The sequence below is a fragment of the Amborella trichopoda genome, chromosome 8, assembly GCF_054954075.1.
Source record: "Amborella trichopoda isolate Santa Cruz 75 chromosome 8, AtrichopodaSantaCruz75HAP2 v2.0, whole genome shotgun sequence".
Classification (NCBI taxonomy): domain Eukaryota; kingdom Viridiplantae; phylum Streptophyta; class Magnoliopsida; order Amborellales; family Amborellaceae; genus Amborella; species Amborella trichopoda.
The window spans coordinates 22,018,437-22,039,203 of NC_142343.1; positions in this window are offsets into that span (position 1 = coordinate 22,018,437).

Consider the following 20,767-nt stretch of genomic DNA (forward strand, 5'->3'; position numbering starts at 1 on the left):
TAGGACATAATAGTACTACTAACATTTGTACTAGTAGTACATACCAGTATGTACTACTAGTAATACTAGTACTAGTAGAAGTACTAGTAGTAGTAATATTATGTAGTAGAACATGTAGTATATATTAGTATGTACAACTTATCTATACTATTAATACTACTAGTATGTACTAATAATATGTACTGGTAGTAGTTGTAGTAGTACAAGTACTACTAATACTACTCGTAGTAGTGAGTACTACTAGTAATACTAGCACTACTTGTACATACTAGTACTAGTAACAAAACTAGTACTAATATGTACTAGTAGTGCAAGTACTAGTAGTACATACTACTAGTACATAATAGTACTACTAATACTTGTACTAATAGTACATACTAGTATGTACCACTAGTAATACTAGTTCTAGAGTAGTACTTGTTGTAGAAATATTATCTACTAGTGCGGGTAGTATATATTAGTATGTACTACTTGTCTATACTACTAGTACTACTAGTATGTACTAATAATATGTACCAGTAATAGTTGTATTAGTACAAACTACTAGTATTTCTACAAGTACATGTACTACTACTACCAATAGTTGTAGTACTCGAACTACTCGTAGTAGTGCAAGTATTACTAGTATTACTCGAAGTAGTACAAGTACTACTAGTACTACTCGTAGTAGTAAGTACTACTAGTACTACTCGTAGTAGTAAGTACTACTAGTACTACTCGTAGTAGTAACTCTCTAAGTATGTATTCTAGTACATACGTAGTACATGCTAGTAAGTACTGCTAGTACGTACTAATAGTACATGTAGAACTAGTTCTACTTGTACTACTAATAGTAGTATGTACTACTAGTAATACTCTTACTACTAGTACTACTTGTAGTAGTACTTGTACTTCTTGTACTACTTGTAGTAGTAAGTACTACTAGTAATACTAGCACGATTAGTACATACTAGTACTAGTAACGCTATTAGTACTAGTATGTACTAGTCGTGTTAGTATTAATAGTACATACTACTTGTACTTAATAGTACTACTAATACTAGTACTAGTAGTACGTACTAGTATGTACTACTAGTAATAATAGTACTAGCAGTAAAACTAGTAGTTGTAATATTATGTACTTGTACGGGTAGAATAATTAGTATGTACTACTTGTCCATACTACAAGTACTACTAGTATATACTAACAATATGTACTAGTAGTGGTTGTACTAGTACATACTACTAGTACTACTACTACCAATAGTTGTAGTACTCATAGTAGTACAAGTACTACTAGTATTACTCGTAGTAGTACAAGCACTACTACTACTACTCGTAGTAGTAAGTACTACTTGTAATACTAGCACTATTAGTACATACTACTACAACTACCGCTAGTACATACCAGTGTGTACTGTTAATCCTCCAAGTATGTATTATAGTACATACTTGTAGTACATACTAGTAAGTACTATTAGTGCTAGTATGTACTACTAGTAGAATAAGTACTTCCAGTACTAGTTCTAATTCTACTAGTATTAGTAATAATACTACTAGTATGTACTAACATACTGTTAATACATACTAGTATGTACTGTTAGTACATGTGGAACTAGTTCTACTAGTACAACTTGTAGTAGTATGTACTACTAGTAAAACTCGTACTATGTACTACTAGTAATACTCTTACTACTCGTAGTAGTACTAGTACTACTAGTACTACTCGTAGTAATACAAGTACTACTATTATGTACTACTAGTGGAATTAGTACTTCTAGTACTAGTACTAATACCACTAGTATTAAAACTATTACTACATTGTAGTAGTACATGTAGAACTAGTTCTACTAGTAGTAGTATGTACTACTAGTAATACTCGTACTACTCGTAGTAGTACAAGTACTACTCGTAGTAGTAAGTACTACTAGTAATACTAGCACTACTAGTACATACTACTACTAGTACAAGTAGTACTAGTACTACTCGTAGTTGTTAGTAATACTAGTAATACTAACACTACTAGTGCATACTAGTACTAGTATCACTACTAGTATTAGTATGTACTAGTAAGGCTAGTACTGTACATACTACTAGTTCATAATAGTACTATTAATACTAATCTTAGTAGTACATACTAGTATGTACTACTGGTAATACTAGTACTAGCTGTAGTACTAGTAGTTGTAATATTATGTACTAGTACGGGTAGTATATATTAGTATGTACTACTTGTCTATATTACTAGTACTAGTAGTATGTACTAATAATATGTACTATTAGTAGTTGTATTAGTACATACTACTAGTAGTACCACTAGTTCATGTACTACTACTACCAGTAGTTGCAGTACTCGTACTACTCGTAGTAGTACAAGTACTACTAGTACTACTCGTAGCAGTACAAATACTACCTGTAGTAGTATGTACTACTAGTAATACTAACACTACTTGTACGTACTACTACTACTACTAGCACATACTAGTATGTACTACTAATACTCCAAGTACGTATTCTAGTACATATTTGTAGTACGTACAAGTAAGTACTATTGGTACTAGTTTGTACTACTAGTAGAATTAGTACTTTTAGTACTTGTATTAATACTACTAGTATTAATACTAATGCTACTAGTAAGTACTGCTAGTACGTACTAGTAGTACATGTAGAAGTAGTTCAACTAGTGCTACTAGTAGTAGTACGTACTACTAGTAATACTCGTACTACTCGTAGTAGTACAAGTATTACTCGTACTACTCGTAGTAGTACAAGTACTACTAGTACTACTCATAGTAGTAACTACTACTAGTAATACTAGACTTACTAGTACATGCTAGTACAAGTATGTAGAGTCGTGCTAGTAAACGTAGTATATACTACTAGTACATAATAGCACTACTAATACTAGTACTAGTAGTACGTACTAGTATGTACTACTAAGAATACTAGTACAAGCAGTAGTACTAGTTGTAGAAATATTAAGTACTTGTACGGGTAGTATATATTAGTATGTACTACTTGTCTATTCTACTAGTACTACTAGTATGTACCAATAATATGTGGTAGTAGTAGTTGTACTAGTACATACTACTAGTACTAATACTACCAGTTGTTGTAGTACTCGTACTACTCGTAGTAGTACCAGTACTACTAGTACTACTCGAAGTTGTAAAAGTACTACTAATACTACTCGAAGTAGTAAGTACTACTAGTAATACTAGCACTACTAGTACATACTAGTTTTACTAACACTACTAGTACGAGTATGTACCAATAGTGCTAGTACAAGTAGCACATACTACTAATAAATAATACTACTACTAATACTAGTACTAGTAGTACGTACTAGTATGTACTACTAGTAATAATAGAACTTGCTGTAGTACTAGTAGTAGTAATATTATGTACCCGTACGTGTAGTATATATTAGTATGTACTACTTGTCTATACTACTAGTATGTACTAATAATATGTACTAGTAGTTGTACTAGTACATACCACTAGTACTACTATTAGTACATGTCCTACTACTACCAGAATGTACTACTAGTAATTCTCGTACTACTCGTAGTAGTATAAGTACTAGTAGTACTACTCGTAGTAGTATAAGTACTACAAGTACTACTCGTAGTAGTAAGTACTACTAGTACTACTCGTAGTAGTAAGTACTACTAGTAATACTAGCACTACTAGTACATATTAGTACTAGTATATACTAGTAGTGCTAGTACTAGTAGTACATACTACTAGTACATAATTATACTACTAATACTAGTACTAATAGTACATATTAGTATGTAGTACTAGTAATACTAGTACTATCAATAATACTAATAGTAGTAATATTATGTACTAGTACGGCTAGTATATATTAGTATGTACTATTTGTCCAAACTACTAGTACGGCTAGTATATATTAGTACGTACTAATAATATATACTAGTAGTTGTTGTATTAGCACATACTACTAGTACTACTACTAGTACATGTACTACTACTACCAGTAGTTGTAGTACTCATTCTACTCGTAGTAGTACCAGTACTACTAGTATGACTCGTAGTAGTACAAGTACTACGAGTACTTCTCGTAGTAGTAAGTACTATTAGTAATACTAGAACTACTAGTACATACTACTACTACTACTACTAGTACATACTAGTATGTACTACTAATACTCCAAGTATGTATTCTAGTACGTACTTGTGGTAGTATGTACTACTAGTAATACTTGTACTACTCGTAGTAACAAGAATACTATTATTTCTATGTGTAGTAGTACTAGTACTACTAGTACGACTCGTAGTAGTAAGTACTACTAATTATACAAGTACTACTAATACATACTAGTACTATTAACACTATTAGTATTAGTATCTACTAGTAGTGTTGATACTATTAGTACATACTACTAGTACATAATAGTATTACTATTACTAGTACTAGTAGTACATACTAGTATGTACTACTAGTAATACTAGTACAAGCAATAGTGCTAGTAGTAGTAATATTATGTACTAGTACGGGTAGTATATATTAGCATGTAGTACTTGTCTATACTACTAGTACTATTGGTATGTACTAATAATATGTACTAGTAGTAGTTGCACTAGTACATACTACTAGTACTACCACTACAAGTAATTGTAGTACTCGTACTACTCGTAGTAGTACAAGTACTACTAATACTACTCGTAGTAGTACCAGTACTACTAGTACTACTCGTAGTAGTACAAGTACTACTAGTATTACTCGTAGTATGAAGAACTACTAGTAATACATGCACTACTAGTACAAACTACTACTACTACTACTAGTACATACTAGTATGTACTACTAATACTCCAAGTATGTATTCTAGTACATACTAGTAAGTACTATTATGTACTGCAAGAAGAATTACTACTTCTAGTAATAGTACTAATATTACTAGTATTAGTACTAATACTACTAATATATACTTCTAGTACATACTAGTAGTACATGTTGAACTAGTTCTACTAGTACTACTAGTAGGAGTATGTACTACTAGTAATACTCGTACTACTCATAATAGTACAAGTACTACTAGTACTACACGTAGTAGTACAAGTACTACTTGTACTACTCGTAATAGTAAGTACTACTAGTAATACTAAAACTACTAGTACATACTAGTACTAGTAACACTACTAGTACTTGTACGTACTAATCGTGCTAGTACTAGTAGTACTACTAGTACTAGTACTAGTAGTACATACTAGTAGGTACTACTAGTAATACTAGTATTAGCAGTAGTACTAGTAATAGTAATATTATGTACTAGTACGGGTAGTATATACTAGTATGTCCTACTTGTCTATACTACTAGTACTACTAGTATGTACTAATAATATGTACTAGTAGTAGTTGTACTAGTACATACTACTAGTACTAGTACTAGTACATGTACTATTACAACCAGTAGTTGTAGTACTCGTACTACTCGTAATAATATAAGTACTACCAGTAGTACTCGTAGCAGTAAAAGTAATACTAGTACAACTCGTAGCAGTACAAGTACTACTAGTACTACTCGTAGTTGTAAGTACTACTTGTAATACTAGCACTACTAGTTCATACTACTATTACTACTACTAGTAAATACAAGTATGTAAAACTAATACTCCAAGTATGTATTCTAGTACATACTTGTAGTTCATACTAGTAAGTACTATTAGTACTAGTATAAACTACTAGTAGAATTAGAACTTCCAGTACAAGTACTAATACTATTAGTATTAGTACTAATACTACTAGTATGTACTGCTAGTACATACTAGTAGGACATGTAGGACTAGTTCTATAAGTACTACTAGTAGTAGTATGTACTACTAGTAATACTCGTACTACTCGTCGTAGTACAAGTACTACTAGTACTACTAGTAGTAAGTACTAATACGAGTTGTACTTGTAGTAGTAATATTATGTACTAGTACGGGTAGCTTATATTAGTATGCACTACTTGCCTGTACACTAGTACAACTAGTATGTACTAATAACATGTACTAGTAGTAGTACATGTATTACTCCTACCAGTAGTTGTAATACTCGTACTACTTGTAGTAGTACAAGTACTACTAGTACAACTCGTATTAATACAAGTACTTCTAGTAATATTAACACTACTAGTGCATACTACTACTACTACTATTAGTACATACTAGTGTATACTATTAATACTCCAAGTATGAATTCTAGTACATACTTGTAGTACATACTAGTAAGTACTATTACTACTAGTATGTACTACTAGTAGAATTACTACCTCTAGTTCTAGTACTAATACTACTAATATTAGAACTAATACTACTAATATTAGAACTAATACCAGTAGTACATGTAGAATTAGTTCTACTAGTACTACTAGTAGTAGTACAAGTACTACTAGTACTACTCGTAGTAGTATGTATTACTAGTAAAACTAGCACTACCAGTACATACTAGTACTTGTAACACTACAAGTACTAGTACTAGTAGTGTACTCCTAGTATGTACTAGCAGTACATACTAGTAGTATTAGTACTAATACTAGTAGTATTAGTACTAGTACATGAAGTACTAATTCTACTTGTAATACAAACTAGTACTAATAGTACATACTAGTATGTACTTCAAGTATGTACTAGAATTCAGACTTGGAGTATTTGTAGTACATACTAGTATGTACTACAAGTATGTACTAGAATAAGAACTTGGAGTATTAGTAGTACATACTAGTATGTACTAGTTGTAGTAATAGTAGTATGTACTAGTAGTGCTAGTATTACTAGTAGTACTTACTACTACAAGTAGTACTAGTAGTACTTGTACTGCTACGAGTAGTACTAGTTGTCCCTTTACTACTACGAGTGCTATAACTACTGGTAGTAGTAGTATATGCGTTGGTAGTAGTATGTACTAGTACAACTACTTGTAGTACATATTATAAGTACATACTAGTAGTACTAGTAGTATAGACAAGTACTACATACTAATATATACTACCCGTACTAGTACATAATATTACTACTACTAGTACTACTTCTAGTACTAGTATTACTAGTAGTACATACTAGTATGTACTATTAATACTAGTATTAGTAGTACTAGTAGTATGTACTACTAGTACTAGCACTATTTGTACATACTAGTACCAAGAGTGTTACTAGTACTAGTATGTACTAGTAGTGCTAGTATTACTAGAAGTACTTACTACTACGAGTAGTTTTGTACTACTACGAGTTGTACTAGTAGTACTATTACTACTACGAGTAGTACAAGTACTACAACTATTGGAAGTAGTAGTACTAGTTGTAATGTACTTGTAAAACTACTACTAGCACATATTATTAGTACATATCAGTAGTACTAGTAGTATAGACAAGTAGTACATACTAATATATACTACCTGTACTAGTACATAATTTTACTACTACTAGTACTAGTGCTAGTACCAGTATTATTATTATTACTGCTAGTACTAGTATTACTAGTAGTACATACTAGTATGTACTACTAGTACTTGTATTAGTAGTACTATTATGTACTAGTAGTTTGTACTCTTAGTACTAACACGATTAGTACATACTAGTACTAGTAGTGTTACTAGTACAAGTAGTGTTACTAGTACTAGTATGTTCTAGTAGTGCTTGTATTACTAGTAGTACTACTACTACGAGTAGTACTACTAGTACTTGTACTACTACGACTAGTAATAGTAGTACTTGTACTACTACGTGTAGTACGAGTAAAACTAATAGTACATACTACTACTAGTAGAACTAGTTTTAGATTTTCTACCAATATGTACTAGCAGTACATACTAGTAGTATTAAAACTAATAATAGTAGTATGAGTACTAGTACTAGAAGTATTAATTCTACTAGTAGTACATACTAGTACTTACTACTATGTACAACAAGCATGTACTAGAATACAGACTTGGAGTATTAGTACTACATACTAGTATCTACTAGTAGTAGTAATAGTACGCACTAGTAGTGCTAGTATTACTAGTAGTACTTAGTACTACTCGTAGTACTTGTTGTACTTTTACTACTACAGTAGTACATGTACTACTACGAGTAGTACGAGTACTACAACTACTAGTAGTAGTAGTATATGTACTAGTAGTAGTACTACTAGTATGTACTAATACAACTACTACTAGTACATATTATTAGTACATACTAGTAGTACTAGTAGTATAGACAACTAGTACATACTAATATATACTACCCGTACTAGTACAAAATATTACGACAACTAGTACTACTGCTAGTACTAGTATTGCTAGTAGTACTTACTAGTATGTACTACTAGTACTAGTATTAGTTGTAATAGTATGTACTAGTAGTACGTACTACTAGTATTAGCACTGCTAATACATACAAGTACTAGTAACACTACTAGTACTAGTACGTAGTAGTAGTGCTAGTATTTCTAGTAGTACTTACTACTACGAGTAGTACTAATAGTACTTGTTCTACTACGAGTAGTACTAGTAGTATATGTACTACTATGAGTAGTACTAGTAGTACTTGTACTACTACGAGTAGTACGAGTTATACTGGTCGTACATTTTACTACGAGTAGAACTAGTTCGACATGTACTGCTAGTATTATTAGCAGTACATACTAGTAGTATTAGTACTAATACTAGTAGTATTGGAACTAGAACTAGAAGAATTATTTCTACTAGTAGTACATACTAGTGCTAAAAGTACTTACTATTATGTACTACAAGTATGTACTAGAATACATAGTTGGAGTATTAGTAGTACATACTAGTATGTACTACTAGTAGTAGTAGTATGTACTAGTAGTGCTAGTATTACTAGTAGTACTTACTACAATGAGTAGTATTAGTAGTACTTGTACTACTACGAGTAGTACTAGTACTACTTGTACAACTACGAGTAGTAGTAGTTGTTCTTGTACTACTACGAGTAATACGAGTATTACTAGTAGTACATACTACTACTAGTAGTACTGGTAGAATTAGTTCCACATGTGCTACTAGTATGTACAGCAGTACATACTAGTAGTATTAGTACTAATACTAGTAGTATTAGTACTAGTACAAGAAGTACTATTCTACTAGTAGTATAAATTAGTACTAATAGTACTTACTAGTATGTAGTACTAGAATAAGAACTTGGAGTATTAGTAGTACATACTAGTATGTACTTCAAGTATTTACTAAAATAAGAACTTGGAGTATTAGTAGTACATACTAGTATGTACTAATAGTAGTAATAGTAGTATGTACTAGTAGAGCTAGTATTACTAGTAGTACTTACTACTACGAGTAGTACTTGTACTACTACGAGTAGTACTAGTAGTACCTTTACTACTACGAGTAGCACGAGTACTATAACTACTCGTAGTAGTAGTATATGTGCTAGTAGTAGTACTAGTAATATGTACTAGTACAACTACTCTTAGAACATATTGTTAGTACATACTACTAGAACTAGTATTATAGACAAGTACTACATTCTAATATATACTACCCGTACTAGTACATAATACTACTACTAGTACTACTGTTACTACTAGTAGTACGAGTAGTACGAGTACTACAACTACTGGTAGTTGTAGTACTAGTAGTACGTACTAGTACAACAACTACTAGTATATATTATCAGTACATAACAGTAGTATCAGTAATATAGAAAAGTAGTACATACTAATATATACTACCTATACAAGTACATAATATTACTACTACTGGTACTACTGCTAGTACCAGTATTACTAGTACTAGTATTACTAGTAGTACATACTAGTATGTACTACTAGTACTAGTATTAGTAATACTATTAAGTACTAGTAGTATGTACTACTAGTACTAGCACGACTAGTACATACTAGTACTAGTAGTGTTACTAGTACTAGATTTTCGAGTGTTCTAGTATTACTAGTAGTACTTACTACAACGAGTAGTCCTAGTAGTACTTGTAATACATACTATTAGTATTAGTACTAATATGTACTAGCAGTACATACTAGTAGCATTAGTACTTACTAGTATGTACTACAACTATGAACCAAAATACATAGTTCGAGTTATAGTAGTACATACTAGTATGTGCTACAAGTAGTAGTAGTATGTACTAGTAGTGCTAGTATTACTAGTAGTACTTATTACTACGAGTAGTACTAGTAGTACTTGTACTACTACGAGTAATACTAATACTACTTGTGCTACTACGAGTAGTACTTGTACTACTACGAGGAGTACGAGTACTACAACTACTGGTAGTAGTAGTACATGTACTAGGAGTAGTACTAGTAATATGTACTAGTACAACTACTACTAGTACATATTATTAGTACATACTAGTAGTATAGACAAGTAGTACATACTAATATATTCTACCCGTACTAGTACATAATATTGCTACTACTAGTACTACTGCTAGTACTAATGTTACTAGTAGTACATACTAGTATATACTACTAGTACTATTATTAGTAGTACTATTTTGTACTAATAGTATGTACTATTAGTATTAGCACTACTAGTACATACTAGTACTAGTTGTGTTACTAGTACTAGTATGAACTAATAGTGCTAGTATTACTAGTAGTACTTACTACTACGAGTAGTACTAGTAGTACTTGTTCTACTACGATTAGTACTTGTACCACTACGAGTTGTACGAGTATTATTAGTAGTACATACTACTACTAGTAGTACTAGTAGAACTAGTTCTACAAGTATTAATATTATTTCCTAGCAGTACATACTAGTAGTATTAGTACTAATACTAGTAGTATTAGTACTAGTACTAGAAGTACAATTCTATTAGTAGTACATACTAGTACTTACTACTATGTACTATAAGCATGAACTAGAATACAGACACCAAGTATTAGTACTACATACTAATATGTACTAGTAGTAGTTGTAGCATGCACTGGTTGTGCCAGTATTACTAGTAGTACTTATTACTACTCGTAGTATTAATAGTACTTGCACAACTACGAGTAGTACTTGTACTACTACGAGTAGTACGAGTACTACAACTACTAGTAGTAGTAGTATACGTACTAGTAGTTTGTACTAGTACAACTACTACTAGTACAACTTATTAGTACATACTAGTAGTACTAGTAGTATAGACAAGTACTACATACTAATATATCCTACCCGTACTAGTACAAAGTATTACTACAACTACTATTACTGCTAGTACTAATATTACTAGTAGTACATATTAGTAAGTACTACTAGTACTAGAATTAGTTGTAATATTATGTACTAGTAGTATGTACTACTAGTATAAGCACTACTAGTACATACTAGTACTAATAACACTACTAGTACTAGTATGTACTAGTATTGCTAGTATTACTAGTTTTGCTAGTAGTACTTACTACTACGAGTTGTACTAGTTGTACTTGTACTACTACGAGTAGTATTTGTACTACCACGAGTAGTACTTATAGTACTTGTACTACTACGAGTAGTACGAGTATTACTAGTAGTACAATTTACTACTAGTAGTACTAGTAGAACTAGTTCTACATGTACTGCTAGTATGTACTAACAGTACATACTAGTAGTATTAGTACTAATACTAGTAGCATTTGTATTAGTACTAGAAGTATTAGTTCTACTAATAGTACATACTAGTACTAATACGACTTACTAGTAAGAACTACAAGTATGTACTAGAATACATAGTTGGAGTATTAGTAGTACATACTAGTATGTTCTAGTAGTAGTAGTAGTATGTACTAGTAGTGCTAGTATTACTAGTAGTACTTACTACTACAAGTAGTATTAGTAGTACTTGTACTACTACAAGTAGCACTAGTACTACTTGTACAACTATGAGTTGTACTAGTAGTTCTTGTACTACTACGAGTAGTACGAATACTACAACTACTGGTAGTAGTAGTACATGTACTAGGAGTAGTACTAGTAGTATGTACTAGTACAACTACTACTAGTACATATTATTAGTACATACTAGTAGTACTAGTAGTATAGACAAGTAGTACATAATAATATATACTACCTGTACTAGTACATAATAATACTACTCTTTGTACTACTACTAGTAGTATGTACTACTAGTACTAACACTACTACTAAATACTAGTACTAATAGTGTTACTAGTACTAGTATGAACTAGTAGTACTTGTGCTACAACGAGTATTACTAGCAGTACATACTACTACTAGTAGTACTAGTAGTACTTGTACTACTACTAGTAGTACTAGTAGAACTAGTTCTACGTGTACTACTAGTATGTACTAGCAGTATCAGTACTAATACTAGTAGTATTAGTACTAGTACTAGAAGTATTATTCTACTAGTAGTACATACTAGTACTTACTAGTATGTACTACAAGTATGTCCTAGAATACAGACTTGGAGTAATAGTAGTACATACTAGTATGTACTAGTAGTAGTAGTAGTAGTATGTACTAGTAATGCTAGTATTACTAGTAGTACTTTCTGCGACGAATATTACTAAAAGTACTTGTATTACTACGGGTAGTACTTGTACTACTACGAGTAGCACTAGTAGTACTTATACTACTACGAGTAGTACGAGTACTACAACTGCTAGTAGTAGTAGTTCATGTACTAAATGTAGTACTAGTAGTATGTACTATTACAACTAATACTAGTACGCAATAGTAGTAAAGACAAGTAGTACATACCAATATGTACTACCCGTACTAGTACATAATATTACTACTACTGGTACTACTGCTTGTACAAGTATTACTATTCGCACATACTAGTATGTACTACTAGTACTAGTATTAGTAGTTCTATTTTGAACTAGTAGTATGTACTACTAGTACTAGCACTACTACTACATAGTTGTACTAGTATTGTTACTAGTACTAGTATGTATTAGTTGTGTCAGTATTACTAGTTGTACTGACTACTACGAGTAGTACTAGTAGTACTTGTAGTACAACGAGTAGTACTAGTAGTATTTGTACTACTACGAGTATTACTAGTAGTACATACTACTACTATGAGTACAAGTAGGACTAGTTCTACTTGTACAATTAGTATGTACTAGCAGTACATACTGAAAGTATTAGTACTAATACTAGTAGTATTAGTACTAGTACTAGAAGTACTAATTCTTTTAGTAGTGTATACTAGTACTAATCGTACTTACTAGTAAGTACTACAAGTATGTACTAGAATACATACTTGGAGTATTTGTAGTACATACTAGTACGTACTTGTAGTAGTAGTAGTAGTATGTACTAATAGTGCTAGTATTACTAGTAGTACTTACTACAACGAGTAATACTAGTAGTTTCTGAATATACGAGTTGTACGAGTAGTACTTGTACTACTATGAGTAGTACTAATAGTACTTATACTACTACTAGTTGTACGAGTACTACAACTGCTGATTGTAGTAATACATGTATTGGTAGAAGTACTAGTAATATGTACTAGTACAACTACTATTAGTACATATTATTAGTACATACTAGTAGTACTAGTAGTATAGACAAGTAGTACATACTAATATATACTACCCGTTCTAGTACATAAAATTAGTACTACTAGTACTACAGCTAGTACTAGTATTACTAATAGTACGTACTAGTATGTTCTTCTAGCACTAGTATTCGGAGTACTATTATGTACTAGTAGTAAGTAATACGAATACTAGCATGACTAGTACATAGTAGTAATAGTAGCGTTACTAGTACTAATATGTACTAGTAGTGCTAGTAATATTAGTAGTACTTACTACTACGACTAGTACTAGTTGTACTTGTACTACTACGAGTAGTCCTAGTAGTACTTGTAGAATTACGAGTAGTACGACTATAACTAGTAGTACATACTACTACTTGTGGTACTAGTAGAACTAGTTCTACATGTACTCCTAGTATGTACTAGCATTACCTGCTAGTAGTATTAGTACTAATACTAGTAGTATTAGTATTAGTTCTAGAAGTACCAATTCTACTAATATATACTACCCGTACTAGTACATAATATTACTACTACTAGTACTACTGCTAGAACAATTATTACTAGTAGTACATACTAGTATGTACCACTAGTACTTGTATTAGTAGTACTATTATGTACTAGTAGTATATACTACAAGTACTAGCGCTACTAGTACATATTTGTACTAGCAGTGTTACTAATACGAGTATGTACTGGTAGTGCTAATATTACTAGTAGTACTTACTACTACGAGTAGTACTAGCAGTACATACTAGTAGTATTAGTACTAATAATAGTAGTATTAGTACTTGTACTAGAAGTACTAATTCTATTAATAGTACATACTACTACAAATATTACTTACTAGTATGTACTAAAAGTATGTACTAGAATACATACTTGGAGTATTAGTAGTACATAGTAGTATGTACTAGTAGTAGTAGTAGTAGTAATATCTGCTAGTAGTGCTTGTATTACTAGTAGTACTTACAACTACGAATAGTACTAATAGTACTTGTCCTACTACGAGTAGTACGAGTACTACAAATACTGATAGTAGTAGTACAGAATAGTACATACTCCAAGTATGTATTCTAGTAGATACTTGTAGTACATACTAGTAAGTATTATTAGTACTAGTATGTACTATTAGTAGAATTAGTACTTTTAGTTCTAGTACTATTACTACAAGTATTAGTACTAATACTACTAGTACGTACTGCTAGTACATACTAATAGTACATGTAGAACTAGTTCTACTAGTACTACTAGTAGTAGTATGTACTACTAGTAATACTCGTACTACTCGTAGTAGTACAAGTACTACTAGTACTACTCGTAGTAGTAAGTACTACTTGTAATACTACCACTACTAGTACATACTACTACAACTACTAGTAACACTACTTGTACTAGTATGTACTAGTCATGCTAGTACTAGTAGTACATACTACTAGTACATAATAATACTACTAAAACTAGTGCTAGTAGTACATACTAGTATGTACAACTAGTAATACCAATATTAGCAGTAGTACTAGTAGTAAAAGTATTATGTACTAGTATATACTAATAATATGTACTTGTACTAGTACATACAACTAGTACTACTACTAGTACATGTACTACTACCCTCAATAGTTATTGTACTCGTACTACTCGTAGTAGTACAAGTACTACTAGTGCTACTTGTATTAGTACAAGTATTAGTACTACTACTACTACATACTAGTATGTACTACTAATACTCCAAGTATGTATTCCAGTACATACTTGTAGTACATACTAGTAGTACATGTAGAACTACTAGTTCTACTAGCACTACTAGTAGTAGTATGTACTACTAGTAATACTCGTACTACTCGAAGTAGTATAAGTACTCTTAGTTATACTCGTAGCAGTACAAGTATTACACGGAGTAGTAAGTACTACTAGTAATACTAGCACTACAAGTACATACTAGTATTAATAACACTACTAGTACTAGTATGTAATAGTAGTTCTAGTACTATTAGTACATACTACTAAGACATAATGGTACTACTAATACTAGTACTAATAGTACATATTAGTATGTACTACTAGTAATACTAGTACTAGCAGTAGTACTAGTAGTAGAAATAATATGTACTAGTATGGGTAGTATATATTAGTATGTACTACTTGTCTATACTACTAGTACTACTAGTATGTACTAATAATATGTATTAGTAGTAGTTGTACTAGTACATACTACTTATACTACCACTAGTACATGTACTACAACTATCGGTAGTTGTAGAACTCGTACAACTTGTTGTAGTACAAGTACAACTAGTACTACTCGTATTAGTACAAGTACTACTTGTATTACTCATAGTAGTAAGTACTACTAGTAATACTAGCACTACAAGTACGTACTACTACTACTACTAGTACATACTAGTATGTACTACTAATACTCCAAGTATGTATTCTAGTACATACTTGTAGCACATACTAGTAAGTACTATTAGTACTGGTATGTACGACTAGTAGAATTAGTACTTCTGGAACTAGTACTAATACTAATAGATTTAGTACTAATACTACTAGTATGTACAATTAGTACATACTAGTTGTACTTGTAGAATTAATTCTACTAGTTCCACTAGTAGTAGTATTTACTGCTAGTAATACTCGTACTACTAGTACTACTCGTAGTAGTAAGTACTACTAGTAATACTAACACTACTAGTACACACTAGTACTAGTAACACTATTAGTACTAGTATGTACTAGAAGTGTTAGTACTAGTAGTAGTAATATTATGTACTAGTATGGGCAGTATGTACTACTTGTCTATACAACTAGTACTACTAGTATGTATTAATAATATGTACGATTAGTAGTTGTACAAGTACATACGACTAGTACTACTACTAGTTGATGTACTACTACTACCAGTAGTTAGAGTATCCGTACTACTCGTAGTAGTACAAGTACTACTAGTACTACTCGTAGTAGTACAAGTACTACTAGTACTACTCGTAGTAGTAAGTACTACTTGTAATACTAGCACTACTAGTACATACTACAACTACTACTAATACATACTAGTATGGACTAGTAATACTCCATGTATTCTAGTACATACTTGTAGTATATACTAGTAAGTACAATTACTACTAGTATGTACTACTAGTAGAAATAATACTTCTAGTACTAGTACTAATACTACTAGTATGTACTGCTAATACATACAATTAGCACATGTAAAACTAGTTCTTAGTGTACTACTAGTAGTAGTATGTACTACTAGTAATACTCGTACTACTCGTAATAGTACAAGTACTACTAGTACTACTCGTAGTAGTACAAGTACTACTAGTAATACTAGCAATATTAGTATATACTAGTACTAGTAATACTACTAGTACTAGTATGTACTAGTAGTGCTAGTACTAGTAATACATACTACTAGTACATAATAATACTACTCATACTAGTACTAGTAGTACATACTAGTATGTACTACTAGTAATACTAATACTAGCAGTAGTACTAGTAGTTGTAATATTATGTACTAGTACGGGTAGTATATATTAGTATGTACTACTTGTCTATACTACTAGTACTACTAGTATGTACTATTAATATGTACTGGTATTAGTTGTATTAGTACATACTACTAGTACTACTACTTGTACATGAACTACTACTATCAGTAGTTGTAGTACTCGTACTACTCGTAGTAGTACAAGTACTACTTGTATTAGTACAAGTACTACTAGTACTACTTGTAGTAGTAAGTACTACTAGTAATACTAGAACTACTAGTATATTCTACTACTACTACATACCAGTATGTACTATTAATACTCCAAGTATGTATTCTAGTACATACTTGTAGTACTACTAGTAAGTACATTAGTACTAGTATGTACTACTAGTAGAGATAGTACTTCTAGTACTAGTACAAATACTACTAGTATGTACTGCTAGTACATACTAGTAGCACATGTAGAACTAGTTCTACTAGTACTACTAGTAGTAGAATGTACTACTAGTAATACTCGTACTACTCCTAGTAGTACAAGTACTACTAGTACTATTCGTAGTAGTAAGTGCAACTAGTAATACTAACACTACTAGTACATACTAGCACTAGTAACACTTCTAGTACTAGTATGTACTAGTAGTGCTAGTACTAGTAGTACATACTATTAGTACCTAATAGTACTACTAATACTAGTACTAGTACTACATACTAGGATGTACTACTAGTAATACTAATACTAATAGTAGTACTAGTAGTAGTAATATTATATACTAGTATGGGTAGTAAATATTAGTATGTACTACTTGTCTATACAACTAGTACTACTAGTATGTACTAATAATTTGTACTAACAGTAGTTGTACTAGTACAAACTATTAGAACTACTATTAGTACATGTACTACTACTACCAGTAGTTGTAGTACTCGTACTACACGTAGTAGTATAAGTACTCGTACTACACGTAACAGTACAAGTACTAGTAGTACTACTCGTAGTAGTACAAGTACTACTAGTTCTACTCGAAGTAGTACAAGTATTACTAGTACTACTAGTAGTATTAAGTACTACGAGTAATACTAGCACTATTAGTACATTCTACTACTACTACTACTAGTACATACTACTATGTACAAATAATACTCCAAGTATGTATCCTTGAACATACTTGTAGTACATACTAGTTACTACTATTAGTACTAGTATGTACTACTAGTAAAATTAGTACTTCTAGTACTAGTACTAATTCTACTAGTTCGTACTGCTAGTACATACTAATAGTACATGTAGAACTAGTTCAACTAATACTACTAGCAGTAGTATGTACTACTAGTTATACTCGTACTACTCGTAGTAGTACAAGTACTAGTAGTACATACTATAAGTACATAATAATACTACTAATACTAGTACTAGTAGTACATACTAGTATGTACTACTAGTATTACTAATACTAGCAGTAGTATTAGTAGTAGTAATATTAAGTACTAGTACGGGTAGTATATATTAGTATGTACTACTTATCTGTACTACTAGTACTACTAGTATATACTAATAATATGTACTAGTAGTAGTTGTACTAGTACATACTACTAGTACAGCTACTAGTACATGTACTACTACTATCAGTAGTTGTAATACATGTAGTAGTACAAGTACAACTAGTATTACTCGAAGTAGTACAAGTACAACTAGTACTACTCTTAGTAGTACAAGTACAAACAAGTAATACTCGTACTAGTACAAGTACTACCAGTACTACTCGTAGTAGTAAGTACTACCAGTAATACTAGCACTACTAGTACATATTACTACTACAACTAGTACATACTAGTATGTACTACTAATACTCCAAGTATATATTCTAGTACATACTTGTAGTTCATACTTGTAATAGTAGTTCATACTTGTAGTTCATACAAGTACAACAAGTACTACTCGTAGTAGTAAGTACTACTAGTAACACTAGAACTGCTAGTACATACTAGTAGTACTAGTAGTACTAGTAGTACATACTACTCGTAGTACTAGTAGTACTAGTAGTACATACTACTTGTAGTAGTAAGTACTACTAGTAACACTAGAACTACTAGTACTAGTAACATCACTAGTACCAGTATGCACTAGTCGTGCTAGTACTAATAGTACACACTACTAGTACATAATAGTACTACTAATACTAGTACTAGTAGTACATACTAGTATGTACTACTAGTAATACTAGTATTAGTAGTAGTACTAGTAGTAGTAATATTATGAACTAGTACGAGTGGTATATATTAGTATGTACTACTTGTCTATACTACTAGTACTACTAGTATGTACGAATAATATGTACTAGTAGTAGTTGTACTTGTACATATTACTAATACTACTACTAGTACATGTACTACAACTACCAGTAGTTGTAGTACTCGTACTACTAGTAGTAGTATAAGTACTACTAGTACTACTCGTAGTAGTACAAGTACTACTAGTACAACTCGTAGTAGTACAAGTACTACTCGTAGTAGTAAGTACTACTAGTAATACTAGCACTACTAGTACATACTACTACTACTACTATTTGTACATACTAGTATGTACAACTAATACTCCAAGTATGTATTCTAGTACATACTTGTAGTACATACTAATAAGTACTATTAGTACTAATATGTACTACTAGTAGAATTAGAACTTCTAGTACAAGTACTAATACTATTAGTATTAGTACTAATACTATTAGTATTAGTACTAATACTATTAGTATTAGTACTAATACTACTAGTATGTACTGTTAAAACATAATAGTTTGACATGTAGAACTAGTTCTACTAGTACTACTGGTAATAGTATGTACTACTAGTACTACTAGTAGTAGTATGTACTACTAGTAATACTCGTACTACTCGTTGTAGTACATGTACTACTAATAGTACAAGTGCTACTAGTACTACTCGTAGTAGTAAGTAATACTAGTAATACTACTACTGTTAGTACAAACTAGTACTAGAAATACTATTAGTACTAGTATGTACTAGTAGTGCTATTACTAGTAAATAATAGTACTACTAATACTAGTACTAATATTACTGACTAGTATGTACTACTAGTAATACTAGTACTAGCAGTAGTACTGGTAGTAGTAAAATATTGTACTAGTACGGGTAGTGTATATTAGTATGTAGTACTTGTCTATACTACTAGTATGTACTAATATTATGTACTAGTAGTGGTTGTACCACTACGTACTACTCGTAGTAGTACATGTATTACTCATAGTAGTGAGTATTACTAGTAATACTAGCACTACTAGTACAAACTAGTATGTACAACTAATACTCCAAGTATGTGTTCTAGTACATACTTGTAGTACATACAAGTATGTACAACTAATACTCCAAGTATGTATTCTTGTACATACATGTAGTACATACTAGTAAGTACTATTAGTAGTAGTATGTACCACTAGTAATACTCGTACTACACGTAGTACAAGTACTACGCGTAGTAGTACAAGCACAACTAGTACTACTCGTAGTAGTAAGTACTACAAGTAACACTAGCACTACTATAATATACTAGTATTAGCAAAACTACTAGTACTAGTGTGTACTAGTAGTGCTTGTACTAGTAGTACATACTACTAGTATATAATAGTACTACTAATACTAGTACTAGTAGTACATACTAGTATGTACTATTAGTAATTCTAGTACTAGCAGTAGTACTCGTAGTAGTAATATTATGTACTAGTATGGGTAGTATATATTAGTATGTACAATTTGCCTATACTATTAATACTACTAGTATGTACGAATTATTTTTAC